At 51.0% G+C, this 7,902-nt stretch overlaps 1 long non-coding RNA gene across 1 annotated transcript in view; it reads left to right on the top strand.

Annotated features, from left to right (window-relative positions):
* The first annotated feature begins 2,577 nt into the window (after nucleotides 1–2,577).
* LOC111815007 overlaps nucleotides 2,578–7,902 on the top strand; it is an 8,809-nt gene continuing 3,484 nt past the window's right edge. Inside the window, exons 1-2 of the long non-coding RNA XR_002819839.1 lie at nucleotides 2,578–2,713; nucleotides 5,118–5,206. This is a non-coding gene — a long non-coding RNA (uncharacterized LOC111815007). The remainder of the gene's footprint in view (nucleotides 2,714–5,117; nucleotides 5,207–7,902) is intronic.

The raw sequence follows: 7,902 nt of genomic DNA, 5'->3' as shown, positions 1-7,902 counted from the left end.
AAATGGTTAGGATAGATATACAGCTACATTCTCTTAATTCAATGAATAGAAAGATTTGCTCTAATAGTGTTTGTAGACAGGAGATCATGTCTGCATCTTGTAAATGAATAACCACTGAGACAACAATATGCAGTGTATTAATTATTGAAACTGTCTCACTAATCGGATTTGAAACTGTCTCATTGATATTTCTCAATAAAATTATTAAAAAAAATGAATATGTATGTGCACGGGTATGTATACTTATGCACATATGGGGATGTCGTATGAGTATAGGGGACATAGATGAGTGTGTGTACAAGGATATGTGTACACATGTGTCTATATAAGGATGCATGTATGGGTATACATATATGGATGTGTATGTATGCAGGTGTGTTGGGGGTAGGTAAAAATGAGGAGTTTTCTTCCCGGGTTTCAAGTCCTAGGGCCCAGGTGTTGTGCTCAAAGTGCCTGCCTCTGTCCTCCTGGGCTGCCCTCCTTGGCCTTCCAAGGCAGGCTCAGGGCCTCTACCACCAGGACGTGTCACTATTCCTCATCCGGGACCCACCTGGTGTCTTTCTCTAAACAGATAAGTCCAGCACACAACAGACCAGCTGGAAGACTGCAGGAGGGTGCTGGCCCTATGCTGGTCCATCTTGCTTCTTGGTGGTACCAGCTCTGGCCAGAGCCACTGAGCTCCCACTGAGCTCCCCCAGCTCCCCAGCCCCTCTGTTTGTGTCTGTTGTCAACACCCCTATTCATCTCTGTGTGTCTCTCCAAGTGTCTTCCTTTTCTGTCTCATTATGAAAAATACTAGAAGTGGCCCATAGGGAATATACTTAAACTTAACGACACGTAAGATGTCTAAACACATGGGGGATGGCCTGCCAATAAAGCAGTAAAAGAATCAATGCTGGGGAAGCCACCAGTGAAAGTCGCCATGGCTGGCGGAAAGTTGGCAGGCAGCTGTGTCAGAAGATCTCATCGTTGTCTCTGTGCTGCAGTGGCTATGGTCACGGCACCGGCTCTGCAGCGGGCTTCGTGCCAGGCTCTGAACCTGACATGGATTATCACACTTCATTCTCTTCTGCTGTTCCCAGAGGTAGGGGAATAACTTCAGTTTAAAAATGAGTGTGCTGGGCTCTGCGAGTTTGGCGTTTACCCAAGGTTACATTGGTGGCAAATGACAGGTCGAGGATTTGAGCTGCGGAGCTGCCTGACTTCCCTGGGAGTGCATGTCAGGGGGAGATTATGGGAGCCTTTTGGGGTGTCCAGGGTGTTGTGAGGGGTAGAAAGAAAAGAGAGAGGAAGGTCACTCCGATGACCCAGGAGTTTGAAGAGGTCAGAGGCGCTGTGGGGAGATAACAGGCAGGGACAGCTCAGGCAGTCAGACCGAGGGGCTTGTAAGGAAAGGCAGAGCAAGCCGACCAGGATGGGGCTGCAGGAAGCCGAGCTCCCAGAGGGCGCCGGAGACCCTACAGCTGGAAGCACAGCCCTCCCACCCCCTCCCACCAAGAGGCCTCTCCCAGAGAGGCAAACAGCCTTGTCCTGGGCACACCTGGCTGCCCCACAGGCCAGCTAGGATTTCAGGAGGGCCAGATAACATGTGAGGGTACTCCTGGAGGAGGGGCTCCTGTCTGTGGCTCTGCCCGGATCCCTTCCCCTTAACTGGCCATCAACCAAAAAACTACTTACTCGCCCCACAGCAAGCGAGGGAACAGTATACCGGTGTGGTGTCAGTGCTCTGGGACAAACGGCTGCTGAATAAAGTAGCCAGACTGAGTCGGGATGGTGGGAAGCCAGGGTAAGGGGGGAGTGGGGTGTGGGGGCACAGCCTTTCAGGAGGAAAGGAGAGAAAGTGTCGGGTCTCAAGGGGATGGTTGAAAGGCAGGGCTTACAAGGTGGAAACACGATCGCTTCCTGCCCTCTGTCCGGGGCAACAGTCCTGGGAAATCTTAGTGAGGTGGGTTTACAAATCTTAGCTGAAGTTAATAATGATGTGGGCAAGAGCAGAAGTGTCTCAGAAACACCGCTGCTGTGGCTGGCAGGACAACCTCTGGTCCTGGTGATGACATGAGGCCCATCCTAACAGCCCCTCACTCGTGGGGGCCATTGAAGCATCTGGAGTACCGGCCTGTAGAAGCGCTGTAAGTTAGCACGGGGAGGCCGGCTTCCTACCCTGGCTGCAAAGGCACATCTGGCTGAAGGGGCCGCTCATCCTTCCAACCTGCGGTGAGTTTGTCAGCTTTGCTTTCTTCATCCATAAACGAGGAGAATAATAAAGCTTACAACATGGGGTCATTGTGTAAATTAAATGGTCCTGGCTTGAGGCAAAAGCTCAGTAAATGCCAGGGACTTTTATCCTTATTCTGAGATGGGGGGACAAGTGGCTTCCATTGTACTCCTGAGAGTTCTGCTTTTTCGTGGCCATGCCCTGCTGTCATGGCGCCCCACCTTCAGAACGTCAGTTTATACAGTGAGAGGAGTCCTGGGCTTCAGTCAGGAGACCGGGATTCCAGTTATGCCTCTTTCTTCGTGTGATGCTGGGTCAGTCCTTTTCTCTCTTGGACTTCAGTTTTCTCACCTAGCCAATGGGGAAGTTTGACCAAAGCATCCTCACTGTCTAATTATCTGTGATGTCCCTTGGATACCATGCTGCATGGCCTCCTGGAGCCTGGAGATCGGCCTGGCAGGATGCTTCTTGAAGCACGAGGAAGATCCCAATGGAAAGGTGATTGGAGAACCTTTCTTTTTCTCTTTCTTTCTTTCTTTCTTTCTTTCTTTCTTTCTTTCTTTCTTTCTTTTTTTTGGTATTTTTTAGAGAAGGGTCTACAGGGTGTTCAGGTCTCACTACTAGATCAAACTTGTAGTGATCTATTTACAGCCTCCCAAGAGCTGAGATTACAGTCTCATTTGCTGTCTCAGCATGCCTCAGGGGCAGGGCCAGCGCAGCAGGCTTGGGGATTGAACCCCTGGTCCCTATACCTGCTTGCAGGCACTTTAATCTGCTGAGCTATTTGGCTGGCCCTGGAGAACCTTTCTTCTTAGCACAACTTAGCCCTCGGGCAGCTTCCTCCACTCTGCATGCTTTGAAAAGTTTGGTAGAAGACTGGGCATGGTAGCACATGCCTGTAATCCCAGTGCTTAGGAGACTGAAAACAGGAGGATCACCATGAGTCCCATCTGTGGAGTGAGACCCTGCAGACCCTGTACTAAATATATAAAAAGAAGTTGGGTAGAGAAGAGTCATTCCCTGGTCTGTCTTTCTTTCTTTCTTTCTTTCTTTCTTTCTTTCTTTCTTTCTTTCTTTCTTTCCTTCTTTCCTTCTTTCCTTCTTTCCTTCCTTCCTTCCTTCCTTCCTTCCTTCCTTCCTTCCTTCTCTTTCTATTTTAGTAAGGGTCTACAGGGTCTCACTACACAGACTGGACTCATAGTGATCTGTCAGTGTTCAGCCTCCCAAGAGCTGGAATTCCAGGCGTGTGCCACTCAGTGTGTCCCGGGGTGGGGCCGGCACGGCAGGCTGGGGATCAAATCTCCAAAACCTGCATCTGCCTAAGCAGGTACTTTAATTTGCTGAGCTATTTGGCTAGACCTTCATTCCCTGGTCTTGGACAAGTTTGTTCCGATGAACACACACAGCACATGGACACATTCACACATGTGCGTGTGTGCCTGGAGTCGCCTCCAGGGGATGTCAGGAAGTCATTGCTTCCTCCCCATGCTCTTGCCTTTTCCCAGTGTGTTGTGTGGGTGGTGGTCTCAGAACAGCTGAACCCTGAAGGTTGTTGCCAGATTTAGCAAATAAAAATATAAGATACCCAGTGAAGTCAAAGAAATAGTTCTACTGGCTGTGTTCTTATACTTTATCAACAAAATTTAAATATAGGGTACTTACTATGGGCCATGTTGATGGTCCATCTAGTATGCAGGACATGTGTAACAAATATCAGACATGTCCTTTATCTTACTTACTTTTCTTATTGCTGAAACAAAGTACCCAACCCCTAAAGCAAAATGGAGAAAGGTTTGTTGTTGCTCACAGTTTGTTGAGATTTCAGTTCACAGTTGGCTGGTTCCACAGCAGGCTAAGCATGGCAGAGGGGCATTGCAGAGAAGAGATAGTTCATAGCAGGCAGAAGGCAGCGAGCAGCAAGCTACAAGTGACAAGTCATGACCCTCTCTGTGTCCCTTACATCCAGTCCAGGCTGCCCAGGCTTGGGGCAGGTTGTACTCACATCTGGGGTGGGGCAGCCTTAATCCCAGCATCATGTGCCTTAGGTACAGGCATCTCTGAAGAGCCCCACCAATGACCACACAACACCTGGTAACCTGGGAGGTGTCCCAGTTTGTGATGAATTGAACTGAAACTGTGGAGACTTGGTTAGATGACAAACAGTTCACCAGGGATGCTGTCATGCTGGGGATTTGAAGAAGAGCGAAAACAAAAAAAGTCCAGGGTAGGGCTCAGGGATCTGCTGGAGGAAGAGCATCCTTCTGCCTCCCTCTCTGAGTGCCCAACAGCTGCTCACCACTCCACTGGCCTGTTATTTTGGGGACATTTGCCTGGGCACTGCAGCTACTCGAGGACAGAGCTACCCAGGGATAGAGAAGGGCGAAGGGGAGCAGGACCCAACTCAGACCCCCCCAGAGCCTGTAGGCATGCAAGCCAGGCTCAGCGTGCTTTCTAACTCTTTGCTCATGAGCCGTCTCAGTGAGCGGTGAACCTTGCGCTTTGCAGATAGCACACTGAGGCCCAGGGGGGTTCTTCCCTGGCCTCTGGAGTATTAGGAAGAGGCCACCACCACCCTGCAGAGTCCGTGCTGGCCAGGCCTCCTTAGCATCTAGGACTTCCGAGCTGCAATTAGTAGGCATCACACTGTATAAAATGCTGGCAAGCTGTGTGGCAGAGCTGAGAATTCAGGTGGAAATTAGTGTAGGAAGAATTCCTTGCCCAGTGCATACCCAGCATATTGGGGCCGGGAAGGTGGCTGTTGTTGCTGGGTTTATGGTCATCAAATGATACGATGACTGCGTTCATTCCACGCACGCTGACAGAGCAGCTGTGAAGAACTGAGTGCTGTGCTGGGGCTAAGGGGATCTTCAGAGCTTGCACTGAGTATCTCTTGTCCCCACAGAGCTACTGACAGGCTGGGTGAGGAGCCAAGCAAGCCACGCACATGTGGAGCAAGCAAGGCAAGAGGTCAGGGAAGGCGTCCTCGAGGAGGTGAGTTGGAGGCTCTGGGCCCAGCTCGCTGCCAGCCCAGGTGTTCTTCTCCAGTGCCCTAGGCCTGCAGAACTGTGGCACAGCAGCATTCTCAGGAAGTGGCTCTGGGTGTGCCTGAGTACTAGACAGAGACTCCTAGTTTGGACAAGAAGGAAGCGAGTGTCCGTGGCCTGGCTGGAGTTTTAAAGGGCTAGTGTGACCTTAGCTCTTTATTTGTTCTGTGGCCTTCTGAGGCAAAAGGGGGAGAAACAAGCACTAGCCATCTCCTCCTGACTGGGAGGTTATGGCTCCTCCTTGCCCACAGTGACCACAGGGATCCCTTGCCACTTTGTCCTCTTGCACAGGGATGGAGGGATCCTCTCCATGTCTTGGACCTCAGTCTGGGTTTTATTTCTGGATTCAGCAGTGATCAATGTTACTGTGAAACACAGAAAACAGCACAGAGCCATCCATCCTCCCCCGGGATGGTTCCTCATGTTGTGTCCGCAAGGCTGAGCTGATGGAAATTGACGGTCTGAGTTCATTAGCTCAGGAGTCATTTAACACATGAGCAGCCTGTTCAGGCAGCTGGAAAGGGGCTGCAGGGAGGGCAATGCTCCCTATAGGAAGTGGTAGGTGTCTCTATCTGTCACCACATAGCACTCAGCAGGTTGGCTCCAGAGCAGCTTTATCGTATGACTGAATGGATGAATGATGGCATATTTGCCCATGGTGAAGGTCTGCAGACTTGGGTTTCTCAGGGATTCTGTTCAATGGCAGAAAGAGCATGTGTTTTGGAGTCAACAGGCCACAGCTTCTTCATCTGTGCAAGGGGCACAATGTGAATGCTCAAGGAGGTGATGTGCACGGAGCATTCAGAATATGGCAGGTGACCTACAGAGAGGAAGCCACTGAGCCTCCCCGTACCCGACCTGTGCAGGCAAGTCCCTGGTTTCAGTGCACTTCTCTTGCTAGCACAGTTGCATATGGCAGAAGTTACTACTCCCATTGCACAGATCAGGAAGCTGAAGCCCAGTGGAGAGGGGGAGTGGCCTGCTGAAGACGTCATCTGCAGACCAGAGCCTTGGGTCAAACTTTTGGATCTCAGCCCTGTGCCTTGGCTGCTGCAGGCTCACTGGGCTGACTCAAATCTAAAAGAAATGAAACAGCTCAGTTGTTTTCCAGCCTTTTCCTGTTCTGAGGTATAAACAGTCCCTTTGGGTTGAGGGCCTTTGGATTCCCACCCTACAGATTTGGGTCAGATTCCATGGAAAAAAGAAGAGGTTGCCAGCTACAAGATGGGCCGTAGGTGGGCAGAGGCTGAGACTTTGGAGACCTGTGTCCTCGGAGGCCCTTCTGAGGCCTTCATCCAGACTTCCCACGTGTGCATCTCACCCCAGCCTGGACAGGCAGCTCTCTCTCCATCTTGCTCAGGGTCCTGGCGATTAGGATTTAATGAAAGGTCTGCAGCGAGCTCTGGGCCTGGATGGTCTCCCAGGCCTGCTGAATGCACCGCTGCTGTGGGTGGGGCTCTGAGTCTGTACTTGGGGTCAGCCTGATGCTTTATATCTATTCAGAATAGCAAGTGGTCCCCATTCAACATCTTATTGGGTTATTTGGAATTAGAAGTTTACCAGTGCTCAGTGTAGACAGACAAGCCTGCAGAGAGTGAGAGTAAATGAAGCTGGCAGGGAGAGTAGGCAGGGGAGAGAGGAGGAAATCCCAGGCTGAGTGTTGGAATGGGGCTTGATGTTGCTGGTGACAGCAGGCTGCATCTTACAGGACATGACCTCCCTCTAGTTTAGGAAAATCCTCCCTCCCCCCAGAATTCTATGTAAATCACATGACAGTTCTGAGAGGTGGAGAGTGTTTGTGTGGCTCATTATCTTGATTTTACAGAGAATGAGACTGAAGCTCAGAGAGGTGCTGAGACCCACTCATGGTCCCACAGCAGAGAGCATCAGGCCTGGGACTCGGGCGGAGTCTGGTGTTTTCTTCTGCAGGAGCCCCAGTGATTCAGTTTCAGAGGGGGTGCTATGGTGGTGCTGGAGGGGCTCTGCCTGCAGCTCCAGGGGCCTCTCCCACTCCGCAATCCACCAGCACTTGTTTCTTGCATAAACTCTTCTCTGGGGGCCTGCTGGGTCCAGGCTGAGGGCCTAGGAATCCTGCTGGATGGGATGGGCTGTAGCCACCTAGCTGCCAAAGAGTGGGAAGGGGCCCTTGGCATGAGGCAGCACAAACTCATACTGATGAGGCCCTAGTTAGAGCTGGGGCGTCACTTCTCTGGATTTCTGTCCTGCTTTCACACCCCTTTCTTTGGGTGTGTCCTGGGGCTCTTCCTTTGCATCGAGAGGAAAGGAATCCCAGGCTCCAGCCTGTTTCTGACAACCCCCCAAAAAACCCCAAAACAAGTGGGAAGACATGGGGTTATAGGGGGGAAAGGGGAAACTCCCTTGCCAGAATCCTGCGTTGGCTGGGGTTGGGGAGCTCTTACTGAAACTGTACCCTGAATAGGGAGGGGAAAAGGACTGAAAAAGTGCTGGAGTCTATTGAGAATGAACCAAGCCTTTGCAAGACTGTAATCTGAGCATTACTTCTGAAGGGTATGGGGACTGTTTGGGTCTGAGACAGATTAGCAGATTAATATGCAGGATATTTACTAGGAGACCTCTCTCTCTCTCTCTCTCTCTCTCTCTCTCTCTCTCTCTCTCTCTCTC

Source organism: Octodon degus, unplaced genomic scaffold, assembly GCF_000260255.1.
Source record: "Octodon degus isolate 3935 unplaced genomic scaffold, OctDeg1.0 scaffold00010, whole genome shotgun sequence".
Classification (NCBI taxonomy): domain Eukaryota; kingdom Metazoa; phylum Chordata; class Mammalia; order Rodentia; family Octodontidae; genus Octodon; species Octodon degus.
Note: the sequence above shows the minus strand (reverse complement) of the source record. Positions and strands in the feature narration are given on the sequence as shown.